We start from the raw sequence: 14,181 nt of genomic DNA, 5'->3' as shown, positions 1-14,181 counted from the left end.
TTTTAACAAACTTGCAGCATTTCATCCTCTCTGTGGTTTTGATCTCCCTCTGAAATGCAGATGAAGCCAGGATGCTTAAAACTTCTCAGGGCAGGGGACACACTGTTGGACCAACCTCACTTCCTTAGAATACTGGTGTAAAATTCAGAGACAGGGACAAGCTTATAAATTGGAATCCCCCAATATTTCCAGGGCTTTAAGGCATTTGCACACCTGATGCTGAGTTTTGCCCCAGTTCCCTGAGCTCTGACTGAATTTTGCACTTGAAGCCAGCCCTAGGAAAACTTACAGATCTTCAGACCTTTGCTTTCTGCCTGTGGGTGACAAAAAATACAGAGCTGGTTGTAGCAGAGCTCTGGCAGCTGCACTGTTAATAAAAGAAAGAAAGAAAGAAAGAACGAAAGAAAGAACGAACGAAAGAAGGAAAGAAAGAAAGAAAGAAAGAAAGAAAGAAAGAAAGAAAGAAAGAAAGAAAGAATGAAAGAAAGAATGAAAGAAAGAAAGAAAGAAAGAAAGAAAGAAAGATGAAAGAGAGAAAGAAAGAGAGAAAGAAAGAAAGAAAGAAAGAAAGAAAGAAAGAAAGAAAGAAAGAGGAGCTGTTCATCTGATCCATGACCATCTCCAACTCATCCTGAGATGTATTATTTGAACCACAAAAACCCTCCACACATTTCATGCCTTGCAGGGATGGATATTCCACCATCTGTCGCACTGGTGGTTTGCAGAGTTTACCGTATTATAAATCAGAAATAGTGCAGGGGTGCAGAAACACCCATTATTTTCAGAGTACAGAATATCATCTGCGTGTGTGAGTGCATTTCATTCACAGACTTTACTTTCTCTCAAATGACCTATGAGTATCTCTTGTCTCATGAAATTGAGTGTTGTTTGCTTGTTCACAGCTTCCTTTCCTTCCGTTATCCAGCAAAGAAAGTTTGCTTAAGTGGCTTTTGTGAACTCTTTCAAGATCTCCAGAAGGATGATACAGGAAACAGCGGGTTTCCTTTCTATACAAACTTCTAGGGTGTTCCCATAATAGCCTGAAATTTATCTGCCCTTAGCAGCCTGCAATTGGACAAAAAATAAATGGACTGTCAAAGGATCAGGCCAAACACAATTAACATATCAGAGAGGAGAGTTTGCAATAAGAAAAAATCCTCCACTTACACAGCACCTTTTATGCCGTGTTGCCAAACATTTTCCTTTCTACGTTTCCAATTACTTTACAAGCTGGCCATGCTTTAACCATCCAGCCTGAAATTTTCCGTAATTGCTCCCTGCCTCATGTTGAATGCATTTTCAGAAAGCAGTGAAGGGGGAAAATCTTCATTAAAAAAACCCCAAAAAACCAACCTCTTAAAAAGATGTAGTTATACTGCACTGAGCTTAAAGCTAATTAATAAGTTTTAGGGGTGTCTAAGCATCCTTCCTCTTTATTTTGAAAAACATGTTTGCACCTCAGGAGGTTGGAGTGGGAATGAGACTCTTGGCACAGCAGCAGTACTAGGGATGAGAATCTGTCACCATTGCCATGAAAATGCATCTGAGTTTGTCGAAAAAAGAAACCACAGACAGACCCCCATTTCAGTGTTTTAGAGGCAGGTTTGTGCCTTGATTTTATGCCTTCTGAGTGCTGTGCCCGTAGTTTTTGCAGCCCCCAAAAAGCAGCCCTTGTAAACAGAACATGTGGACAGGGCGCCGACAAAATGGATTCTCATTCTTCAGGATTTCACCTGGTGTGACCTGGCACTGTGGGTGAGATCTGGGAGGATTGTAGCACTGGGAGGGAGGGCAGGGCCCATACTGAAAGCTGACAAGGTAGAAATGTGAGTCATTAAAAGGCAAAGACCAATCTGTAAAGAAACAATTACTTACATATTTAAAAAAAAAAAAAAAAATCTGATCTGGAAGGCAGGTTCGCCTGGTGGTTGACACTCCCTACAAAAGCACCGTGTTGTTCCAAAAGTCTCCCATGAGATGAACAAACCTTGCCAGGAATAATCACAGATCTGGAGTTGTATAATTGCTCAACTAAAAGCAAGCAGGGAACAGACATGGAACCTGTACTTTGCTTCTCCTCCCCACTTCCTTGCTGTGCCCTGCTCCAGAGCACCGGGGCTTGTATTGGCCGGAGCAGTCAGGACACCAGGGGAAAAAAAAGGCTTCTAAGCAACAGCTTCACAGAGTGTGATGTTTTTAACTCCATTCATAAAAGCAGTGAGCTGTGCTGCACGAGGCAGGGCTGGGGCTCTGAGCACTCCTGTCTACTTGGAGCAGAAAGCTCTGGACCTGCTCGAGCCGAGCTCCGGCAGTTTCATACCCTTCCAGCACTAATCCAGCAATAAAGAAAATGGCTTTAAGCCACTTCAGACCTATTAGTGCTCTCCAGAATGCTAATATAGCATAGAGATGAAAGGACTGAAGCGAGGGGAATGAGGAGATGTGAGTGAGCAACAGCTTCACCTCCCCTCTTAGGGAGGTGTGGTTCATTCTCTCAAGGAGCAGAGGCCAAATTTGGGGAGCAGATGCTGTGGTAGCACAGCACAGCACTCCCAAGTCATGGGACTCGGGCAGCATTAACAACAGGGCTGTGGTGTCTTTATTTTTTTAGTGATAATTCATGGTTAACCAGAAATCTGATACTTGATCTGATGCAGCCTGGAATGCCCAGTCCATTTGCACAACCTGTATCTATGTGGCCATAGGTGGGAGATGATATGAAAATCATTTGGTAATAGCAATTAGCACAGCAATAGGGTTTTTTTATTTTCTAAACAGGCTGGGGAAAATTATTATTATTATTATTATTTTTTTTTAAGAAACATCGTTTGTCACTTTTAAAATCAAAAGCCTCATGTTTACTGTGAAAGGTCTGTCTTCAGTGCCAAGAGCCTATATTTTTTTCCAACCCAAAAATCCACTTTGAAACAGGACTATCTAAAAAGTCCCTGAGAAAAGGTAAAGAAGTTCTGCTAGAAAGTCTCACGATGCAGAGAAAGTGAAGAGGATGTTTGATGGACCATCTGGGACTTCACAGGTTTGGAAACAGGAGTGTGGTGGAGCTTCAGGGTGTTTATTCTGCAGTAGGGAGGGTGAGAAGGGATTTTACCCAGAAATACCTGCAGTAGAAGAAGGTGCCAGGTGAAAGCAGGCTGTCAAATCTATTAGGGCCATTTGCTGGAGTTGGAAACAAGAGATGTTCCTGCTGGAAATGAGGACCAGAGGTTAATTAATTATAGGAACATCCTATTGAGAAGCCATCCTGTGAATTCCTATATGATGGCTCAGGGGCATTGCCATCAGATTCTTTAGGTGTCCCACTAAGCTGCTCACCACATTATTGAGATAACCTGCTTTTCCACTGGTACCAGAGGGATGCCAGAGCTCCTGCAGATCCCCAAACCTCAGGACTGTGGATACCCCCGGGTGCATTCTGCAGGACTGTGCCCTACTTTTGTGTTTCTCAGTGAAAGAGTCACATCAAGTCTCTGGAAAAAAAATGCAAAACAAGGACAAAGTTCTGCCCTTCCACTACTTTGTTTTCATTTACAGCCAAATTCTGCCAATCTTTTAGTGTCTATTTAAAACTTCTATTTCCTTCCCACCAGTCTGTTTCCATGCTGGGGTGCATGTTCCTTTTTCTTCTTTTTTCTTTTTCTTTTTCTTTTCTTTTTCTTTTTCTTTTCTTTTTCTTTTTTTTCTTTTCTTTTCTTTTTCTTTTTCTTTTTTTCTTTTTCTTTTTCTTTTTCTTTTTTTCTTTTTATTTTTTCTCTTTTACTTTTATTTTTCTTTTTCCTCTTTTTCTTTTTTCTCTTTTTGTTTCCCTTTTCCCCTGTTGTTTCACAGTCCACCTGATGATATTCATCACTCATCACTCTAGACACACCAGGGCCCTGAGCTGAGGCCGGTCTATGTGCGGACACTGTTACATGAGGTGTCAGAGCCTGCTGTGTATCCAGGGGAGGAGGCTCTGCCTGACTTTCCTTGGCTGTGACACTGCGGCTCAGCTGGAAATGACAGCTGCGGAAAATTAATGGATGGGCCCTCTTTCCAAGGAATGGCCATCAAGGTCACGGTTTTGAGGCTATAAGGGCACAGCCCTTTCCTCCTTAGAGCCAGTCCACATGCCAGCTTTGCTGTCCCCTCTTCAGATGTCACCGTGTCACCAGATCGCTGTCACATGAGGACACCGTGGATGAGGGGGTGCCATTGGCTGCCCAGCCGGTTTTCATGCCCAGGAACTCTATGAATACAGCCTGATGATGCTCAAGGTGTAACTGAAACCTGCTCTGCAGATACAGCTCCTGGCTGAACTGTCCCTGCCCCTTGCAAGGCTGAGCAAAGGAATTTGTTCAAACCAGCCTTCAGGACAGGGTCATGCCATGCAGCAGCATGCAGGGAGGTACCTGGTGCTGCCTTTGTGCTGAGGGTACTGGCCTGTTTAGTGCTCTTCTCCGCTGGTTTGGTGCTCGGCACACTTGAGTGGAGCCAATTTGGATGCAAAGAAATGGAATTTTTCCCAGGCACAGAAGCTGGAGATGAATCCTTTTGGGTGCGGAGGGACTGGGCTTGGAATACATTGAGCTCTGTCTCTGGGCAGTTTAATCTCACCAGCCAGAAACCTATATGGATTTACACTTCCATATGCAACTGTTTGATAATCATGTTGCCATGACTACATTTGAATCCTGCAATAAATGTGTAATTTCACACATTTGCATCAAAAGGAGCTCCAGAACATACAGCTGCCTCACAAAGAGCTGATCTCTCTCCATAAGCACTTTCCATTTTTAACACCATATTATTGTACTCACTGCTGTGCTGCTTTTGGGACCGGGTGAGGTATGTAAGGCAGGTTTGACAGTCAGGGTCTTGAGGTCTGATCCATACTAAGGTTCCGTCAATGCTGGCATCAGGGCAGTTGCCCTGCTGGGGTCAGTGCAGCCGTTCCCAGGGCAGTGCTGGTTCTGCAGCCACACCAGCTACAGGGGACTGAGATCCTTTGCAATTAAAGGAGGACAATGTTAAACACAAGGTCCTGGTGTGCCCAAGGTCCCGGTGTACCCAAATTGCAGGGACAAAGCGTGAGAAAGAGGAGTGGAGTGTGAGGCTCACCTCAGGGATGATGTCCATCTCTCTTAGCAGTTTGGTCTCTTCATCCCCTTTTCATCTCAGTCCTCTCAGATCTTCCTCCCTGGTTCCTTGCCTCCTCTCTCCCACCCCCTGCCAGCCTGATTGCTCCTTATCTCACCAGATAGTTTGTCGCAGTGTTTTGCCCCCAGGCTACCTGTCCCTCCAGTGCTCTCTGAGTTCTGTCCTACTTATGATGGCTCCTTGTTCCACAGACACCCTCTGTTAATCCCATAGGCAGATTTTTCCTTGGTCCAAGCCTCTTTCTCTGCCTCTGAGAAGAGGCAATGGGCAGGGAAGTGTTATTTAGAGAGGGGAAGGTCACAGGGGGAGCAGAGAAGAGGCTGTATCAGGACACAGCTTCAACCAGTAGCAGCTGAATGAAGTGGTAAATAGCACCCATTGAGCATCAGATCTGGAGAGAAATTTGCATCCAGATTCTATCCCTGCTGACTTAAACAGATTTTTTTCAGGAACTTGAAACTTGGACAGTTCTGCCCTTGGTTTTTTTCCTATAGCAACAGCAGCTAGAACAATGTTGGCACTAGGGCAGGGCTGCAGCTGGTCTCCTTGCTCAGAGCAAAGACATGCTGGAGAGTCTTCAGCACTCACAGAATATGGACAAAACAAACATTTCACTTCACTCCATGAATTTACTGTTGTGTGGAGAGAGAGGAAAGTTCACTGTGACAAGTGCCCAATACTGACAATTTCTGTGTGAGAAACTGGAAGAAGGAAAAATATTGGAAAAGCATAAGATTCTAATTTTTTTTCTCAGCTGTTTATACAATTGGAAAAGTTAAGTAAGTCTAATTATTGAGGTTATTGGTTTTAATGAGTCATCACCTTGCTGTTATTATTCCTGGTTCCTGTTGCCATAGGACAAGAAGCTGCAGCTGGGCTGAGCTGTGCTACGCAACAAATCCTCTTGCTATTCCAAGAATAAGACATAGGAAAATGGGTGGCTCAGACAGATGGGAACATGGAGAAGGAAAGTGGTATTTGCCAGTGTGTTGTGTGGCAACATGACCAGTATGCAGATACTGGGAGCAAAGATGGGTTTCTACCAGAGACTGATTTTTGGATGTTTTTTGAGGAACACTTCCAAAGATGTGATAGAAAGGAGGTTGGCCACCATTGTGGGCTGATTGGTGGGAAGGGCTATGGACAGAGCAGTCACAGGGCATTGAGAACAAAGACCTGAGTTTGGTGTTATGGGAAGGGATGAACCAGTGAAGGGATACAGCCTGAGAAACAGAACAAAAAAGGTTAAGAGAAAAATCTCCCTGGTGGTATCATAAATGAGTGAGAGTGAAGTGTGATCAGGGCCCATGAGAAGTGATTTAGTAACAGACAAAGGAAGAGATATGCAAGAGATTTACCTGCAGGGCTTGAGAAGCTGGGCTTGAAAAATTCTGCAAGGTTTAACTGCAGCCTAAATTCATGGGCTTTGAAGGAGAAGTATGAAGTGGCATCCGGAGCAGCTGCCTGCATGGCAGATAAACCATCTTGTTGCCCATTGTGTTTTGAGAAGATTTAGGGAGAAGGTTTGGGAGGAAAGGGATATCAAAAACTCTATTTTATCCAGTCTGGGCTTTAGATAATAGTTAGATATCCATGAGATATTCTGGAGGATCAGATGTCACTGGAGGATCTGTGCTTTCATGTGTATTAGCATGGAAGCCAGCTCTGGGCTGCTGCTGGGATCAGGCAGGAACATGCCAAACCCCCAGTGTTCCATTGATTGGTTTCAATTGATCAGTTGTGTAAAAACAAAGTGAACAAAGTTTCTGGTCTCTCAGATGTTGCAGAAGGTGTCGGGTTTGGTTGCAGCAAGTTCATCTTTTTCAGCTTATCATGCACTTTCAGTTCTTTCTCTAGGATGGCAGAGAGAAGTCCTTTTTCAGCTGGGCTCAGAAATAAAAGGGAAGGTCTGCTAGAGCAATGGACTATCAGACAGGTTTTCTTTCCCTCTCAGATGCATACAAGGGTGCCCACTGAAAATTCCATGAGAGCAAGTACAGGAGGGGTAGGCACAGAATGTGAAAGTCATTCTCAAGCCATTGGCTTTTTTCCAGTGTGGCCCCTACCTGTAAGCCCCACAAGAAGAGTGGCACGGTCTGTTTTTCACCCAGTTTGGACACCGTGTCCATTCAGTTCTAGCATCCATAGCCTGGGAGGAGAGGGAAACCTCCCCTTTATGGCATGGGTATTGTGTGTCTCTCCTTTTCACAGCTACCAAAATCTGGCATTTCCTGCTCTATTATCCATTTCCTAATATTTCCCAGGGCTTGAATGCTGGGCTCGGCCAAGACTCCAGAGAGGGATTAGCATGGGCTTGCCCTGGCCGTGGATGACCTTAATTCTCTTTAGCATTTATTCTTTCTAGAGGACTGAGGAGAAGAAGGGGAGGGTGAGCCACAGCTAAATCCTGTTCTTGGATTCTCCCTTCAGCCACTGAAGAATGAGCTGAGTGCCTAAATAAATCCAAAAGGCACCGTGGGGTGAGGCACATCACATCCAAGCCGGACGTGGTGGCCTCTTCCCAAGTTCCTGAGCTGCTACACGCTCCAGCCATGCTTCAGCAGGCAGGACAGCCCAGGGACCCTGGGGACTGTGACAGGGCTGCTGCCAAGGCTCTGAGCTCCCCTCTGGGCGACTGGAAAACAGCAAAGACACAGGTCATGAATGCTGTCTGGAGTGAGTGACCTGGATGTGTCTGCCCAGACTGTACAAAGAGGCGATGTGACCCTGGCTCCATTACTCCCAGGGCTTTTGTGCCAGAGGCTGAAGTGGACCCTGTCCAATGTGTGGAGAGCCGCAGCTCTTGCCCAGTTGCAGGAGAGGCCTCTGTTCTCCTGGGCACCCAGACAGGCTCTGCAGACCCGGCTGCACAACAGGCTGGTCAAAATGGATGCCAGGAGCATCTCCGTCATCACTGCCAAATTACAGATTGCTCTGCAGCCTAACACAGCTCACTGAGGGGGAATTGGGATGCTCAGATGAGAACTGCATAATATATTGGCCATTGTCTATGTCTTTTCACTCTTGGGGCCACTTTTTCACGTATCATGCCAAGCCCCACAGTGCAGCACCACTGCTGTGAATTCTGTAGGTTGCTAAAGTTAAGCTGTGCTGATTGTTGCTTTCTCTGTAGAGTTGTGTATATAAGAACTGTTTTCCTAAAGTCTCTTGCCTCTCTTCCAAAGCACACGGAATCTTCTGACGATGGCAAGAAGAACCTGGTTTACCATCCAGCTCATTCTCTCCCTCTCCCAACAGGTATTTGCTTGAAGTTTGGGAACACAGGAATCAACCCCAGGAGTTCCCAGCTAATGGCACAGTCCTGATCCCAGACAGAAGCTGCTTCTATGCCTGACAATTAGGTAAGAAATACCTCAAATACCCTCAGATAGGTCTGTCAGGACAAGTGCAGGAGACATGGGAGGTTGATCAGACTGACTCCAGCACTGCACAGGGACAGGGCTCAATCCTCTTTATCCACTGAATCCACGTCTATTGGGTTTGCTTTTTCTCTCTCGTGTAAAATTATATGATGAAAAGGTTTTCCCTGGGCATTTCCCATTTCTGAACTTTATTTAGTGCATTGCATTACAAATAAAGGAAAATACCGAATTTCTGCTCTTTTTTTGGTTGTTTGATGTTCAAATTTTCAGGGTGATCAAGGGATAAATAGATTGTTAGTCTCTTACCAAATGAGACAGCATGGGAAATGTTAATTAGATCATCTTGGATAAATACCTTTTTTGCCCTGCTCTTCCCATCAGATCAGTGTATGGGGTACCCAGGCCAGACAAGTGGAAGAAGCACGGCTGCTTTTGCTTCATCCTCCCTGCTGCATACAGAAATGAGGGACATGAGGAGATTGCAAGCTTGGATCAAAAAGCAGTGTCTGCCAAGGAGCAGAGCTGCTCCTGTAGAAACATCCCTCCATCTCTGCCATGTGGGAAGAGAGGGATTTTGGCCATTTCTTTCTCTTGGTTTGAACAAATAGTGCATGGCCATCACTCACCACTAAAATCCAGTTAATGTATCTGGTGATACACCCTGGCTGCCCTGAGGTGCTGTTGTGCAATAGAAGTTGATAAATTGGGCCAAAAATTACCTTAAAATCTCTCTGCTTCCACAGTAGCTTAAACTCCAGGTCAGAGTGGGCACAAAATACACTGGGTCAGAAGAGACTTTATAGACACTATCCATTTCCCTCCACATTTCCTTTTTAACACCAAGAATTCAGGTAATTTAGCATAATATCCCAAACAACAGTAGTTAGTGTCAGTGTTGAAGGATCAACACTGCTCTGCAACCCCATCATGCCAGTGGGGAAGAGTCAATGTGCCCTTCCTGGAAAGGCTGTTGCAGAGATGAGAAGATGAAGAATGGGTTATTAGACTAGTGTGTATGTGCAAGGTCTAGGGTCTCAGGTTTCTGCAGAAAGGTGTAACCTTGTCTAACTTAAGGTTGGAAATAGATGATCTTTAAGATCTCTTCCAACCCAAACCATCCTGTAATTCTGTCTTCAGCAGAACTGGTGACATGAAGTGGTTTAGTGCCCGATTTTCCATGAGGATAGACCCTCAGAATCTGTGCCCACCAGCAGAGACACACCAGTGATACGTGAGAGCCCTCCCAACCCCTGCGATTAGGGAAAAACAAGAGCTGGCATGAGATGGTAAATGCTGCCGTGCAGTGTTCAGAGAAAACCTGTTTGCGTGGGATGTGCTGGAAAAATTGCTCAAGAATGGTGCATTCTCATAAGAAAAATGATCTGGCTGCAGTTCAGGTCAGTGGTTTTGTATCAGGGCTGGAGGCTGTGTGGTTGCTTCAGTATATGGTGCAGCCACTGGCAAAATATTTGCTGTGCGTGTGATACAATTCTCCTTGCTCTGGGGTGTTGGAGGCCCTTGCCTTCACTCAGTTTTGGGTCTGGGTCCATGTTCTCAGAGCAGCTTACACTGACACAGGGCTCCATGGCAGAGAAAAGCACCCTGTGGATGCCAGCCCAGGAGAATAGGGTGGTCTGGATCAGTTTACTGGTGGAGCTTCATCCTTTTATGGTGGGAATGTGGGATGAAATGCTATGCCCATGTCAATAGCAAGTGATAATCGGATTCTGATCCCTGCTGAGAAAAGAAATGACTGTGTCTCAGAGGTGGATAAAGAGGTTTCTGAGACCACAGATCATGAACCAGCATTAGTTGTTGAAAGAACTAAATTACAGAAATGCCCAGATGTTAACTGGAACCTCCTCCCAACCTCTGTCAACAAGTCACAAAGGTACAGCCTTCACTCCATCTCCTTTTTCACCTTAGGAGAAGCCTGAAGGAAAAAGACATCTGAAATGTCTCCTGCCAGCCAGAGAGCTGTAAGCCCTCCCTCACACACTGTTCTTGCTTTTGCACCAGCAGACCCCCAGCCTTTGACAACAACAACATTGGTCTGTGCTTGGTTCCTGTAACCTTCAAGGCTAGAACTATCAGCAGGGCTGCCACTAGCACCAGCCAGCCCCTGTGATTTCATGGGGTGAGGTTTAATAGGGATGTTTTAATAGGGTTGCTCGGTAGAGAGGGCCCTTTTTCCTCAAGAGCATTAAACAAAATGATACAAACAGTAAATTTAAGGAAGTAAAATGAATAGCCCTTCAAAGCAGGCTGCTGGTTCTGCAGAGGATGTGCTCTTGCACTGCTGAACAGTTTGGTTCAGGTCAGTCCTGAAGCAGCTGTTGGGAATGAGACCAGAGTAAGGTTATATCAGAGGAAGGTTGTGCTTTAGGTTCCTTGTGCTACTGTTTTAAAGAAAATAAGCCTTCACAGCAACTGCTCTTTTCTCTCTGGAAGGAGAGCTAAGGCAGTTTGCAATGCAAGTTTAATAGAGAAATGGGGAAGGAGCAAATTCCCCTTTTCTTGCAAACACACAATATCTCTCATTTGTGGCTTTGTCCATTGCTGACAAGTACAGACAGTGATGGGTTAATACAGGGAGCACTCCCTGCCATCACAAACCCTCATCCCCTTCACATCCCAGACCTGTCCCAGCACACACCAATGCCATCTCTCCCTTTTGGTCCCTGGTCACCTTCTCTCCAAGAAGATTCGCTGCTATTTTCCTGCCTTTCCAATCCCTATCCTGTCCAAATTAACCCTGCCAAGTCGCCGTCTATGGCATTTTCACTATGCCACCCCAGCTGGAGCTGCAAATCAACTCAGACCTCGTGCCCTTGCTGTGTCCATGCAGGAGGTCCTATGGGAGCACCAGGCATTTGACACTAGCTTTTGAGGAACAGGCACCAGTTTTATCTATGGGATGCCCAAGACCATGAGCGCTGAAACCTCCAGGAGGGATCACCATGTTAAACCCAGCCAGGCTGTCCTTTTAAAAGCACAGCCCAGCCTAACACTCATCATCACAGCTGCAGTAATTCCTTAGCTGCACAGCCAGGTTTGGGGTACAACAAGCAGTTCGTGTCCCTTCTCCCCAAAAACAGACATGTGTTTGCACCCACAATCAAAACTGGGGCATTAAAAACTTCCCTGTGACTGATCTTTCACAGCGTTTCTGGGAAGGCCTGGAATTCAGATGGCAAGCAGGACAGCTGGTATCAGCAGTGCCTGTCATTGGGGTGTCGGGGCTTTGCAAAACAGGGTCTGTCTTTGAAAATCTTAGGGTGGTTTTTTTTTTTTATTATATTTTTTTTAAATTTTTATTTTATTAAGAGTAGCCCTCTAAGCTAAGATCTCCTTGCTCCTGACTATCTCACAAGATAAACCATACCAAACAATGTTCCCCTGCCTTGGGATTATTGTACCATTTCAAAGCACCACCCTGGTCTGGTAATTCTGCATTTTAACTCCTCTGCCAGGCTGCCTCCTTTAGCTGCCAGCAAGCATCCTCTTCCCAAATTAATCCGGCCACAACGAGCTGCAGCAGAATTCAATTAATTGCTCTTTTTGCTCCGAACAGCCCGTCTTACAAAGGGGACATTTCCTGCAGCAGCCAGCCCTGCTATACGCATTATTCCTAAATCAGTGGTTGTTGCGGTATCTTTATGCTCAGATACCGCCTTTAATCTCACACCCTGCCTTCAGCGGCACCGCTGGCTGCAGCAGTCCCGCAAGATGCCCTCTTTCCATCCTCTCCCAGGCAAGCAAACCAGGACGCTCCCGATGGAGCCGACAATCACCCGGCGAGAGCTGCATCCCCCCTTGGAGACAGGCATGCAACTTCCACCTGCGCTGGCAGGCGCGGAGCACTCACGTTGGCGGCAGCGCGGATCCCTTTCAACAGCTTAACTGCGGCTCATTTTTAACCCCGGCCAGCGGATCTGAGCTGCTCTCCGCAGGGCTCAGACGGAGCTGCCTGCATGGCACCGAAGCATCCAGACGCCGGCTCGCCAGCTGACATGTCAAAGCAACGTTGCGGTTAGCAAACGTATCAACAAATCAACTGACAGCCCACACATCGGCGGGAGCGGGTCCCTGCGTTCCGTGCCGCTGCCGCTGCGCCGGGGTTTGTGCAGCCCCGTCGAATTCGGTGTTGCTATCTGGCGTTTTCTGCCGATGTCTAAAATAGCATCAGCAACGTTCCCTGTTGATTTCCCCGGCAGCGCTTGCTGAGCCGTGCTGGGGACCATGGCTCCTGCAACCTGACTCCACGCAGCACGTTAAAAACATTTTCTTCTCCCTCCAAAGGAGGTGGAGAGAGTAGAAAAAGCCCTGTTGATGTTTTTCTGCCCAGCTACCAGCAAATCCCGACCTGAGCAAATTGTGCTATGGCTGAAAGCAGAGGATGTCTGCAGTGCCTGAAGCTGATTTGCTGACTTACCCTTCATCTCTCCCACGAATGCCAGGTGAAGAAGCCGGCCTCTCGCTCCAGAAAAGAGCCACAAGAAGCCGGGCAGCAGCCCCTGCAGAGCCTGCTCAGAAGTTCACTCCCTCCGTCACAGTGTATGCAGCTTGCCAGGTATAGCCGGGATGAGAACACCCTGTGCTTTTCCCAGGATGAATGAGATCAGCACATATTCAGTCAAGGGAAAGAAAAAATAAATATATGTGATGGTTTAGGACCCAGAGGAAAAGTGTTGGTCCACAAGTTGCTCTGCTTTACTATTCAGGATTTTCTGGGGATGAATTTCATAGGGAGAGGAGTTTCTCCTCTGCATTTGGTGTTGTTAGATGTGTCAAAAAGCAAGCAAATGGTGTTGATATCCATGGGGTAGGCAGGAACCCATCCTTAGCCACATGAGGTGGAGGAGGGCATGTGAAGGGCACCCTTACAAGCAGCAGAGATGCCTTTATAACTGCAGGCTGATGCCTTTTGACTCAAACCAGCACCTTGCTGTTACAGGCCCCACATGGGCTGTGCAGATCCAGACTCCGCTCTGCTGAGTGAGGTTGTTTGGATTAAGCTGTCTTCCATCTGGCTGCTCCATGACTCCCCAGGTTGACAAAATCCCTTGCTTCTGCCATGTCCTTCACATCAAGCATCTCTCAAAGCTCATCACCTGCCTGTCAGGCTGGGGTTATCACTGAGCTGAAACCCTGGGGTGACAGGGAGGCAGAAAAAGGGCATGAGGTGCTTAGAGGACTCAGGTGGGCTGAAACATTTTGGTGTCAGTGTTATGTCAAAGACAATCTTGTGTCTCTGGGTCTCTATTGTTGTGCTGGGGGGGATCCTGTGCTCCAGTGCAAGAGGTTCATGGAATGGTGAGAGTTTTGATGTCTGCCTTGTTCTTAGCTAGTGTTTGGGAATCTGTGGGGCACAAGGAACATGGCATTTTCCTTTAGTTTTGGAACCAGAGTGACTGCACTTGGAGACAATGAGATGATTTCCTCAGGATCAGGCCCCCAGGCTTGTGTGGCTGGGAACCCAGCTCAGGTCCCCAGCTCCCTGGCTTTAGTTACTGCAAACCTCCTCCCTTTCCCTCTCCCAAAGCCCAGGGCTAGGAGTCACTGAGGCACTGACCTCTGCCATGGACTGTCTGCATAACCCTGGGTGTGTCTGTGCACCTCCCCATCCTACTCATCTGCACAA

General features: G+C 46.6%; 1 protein-coding gene across 2 annotated transcripts in view; it reads right to left on the bottom strand.

Moving 5' to 3' along the window:
• SLC45A4 (solute carrier family 45 member 4) overlaps positions 1-13,109 on the bottom strand; it is a 79,898-nt gene extending 66,789 nt beyond the window's left edge. Inside the window, exon 1 of one of the 2 annotated variants that reach the window (XM_040063081.2) lies at positions 12,973-13,109. The gene's annotated coding sequence lies outside the window, so the exon portion shown is untranslated. Of the gene's footprint in view, positions 1-12,405; positions 12,597-12,972 lie in introns of those variants that run through there. The other variant, XM_040063025.2, reaches the window with a different exon arrangement.
• Between the last annotated feature and the right edge of the window lie 1,072 nt (positions 13,110-14,181).

This window comes from Hirundo rustica, chromosome 1 (assembly GCF_015227805.2).
Source record: "Hirundo rustica isolate bHirRus1 chromosome 1, bHirRus1.pri.v3, whole genome shotgun sequence".
NCBI lineage: Eukaryota > Metazoa > Chordata > Aves > Passeriformes > Hirundinidae > Hirundo > Hirundo rustica.
The sequence above is the reverse complement of the archived record's forward strand: the minus strand, read 5'-3'. Positions and strand labels throughout refer to the sequence as shown.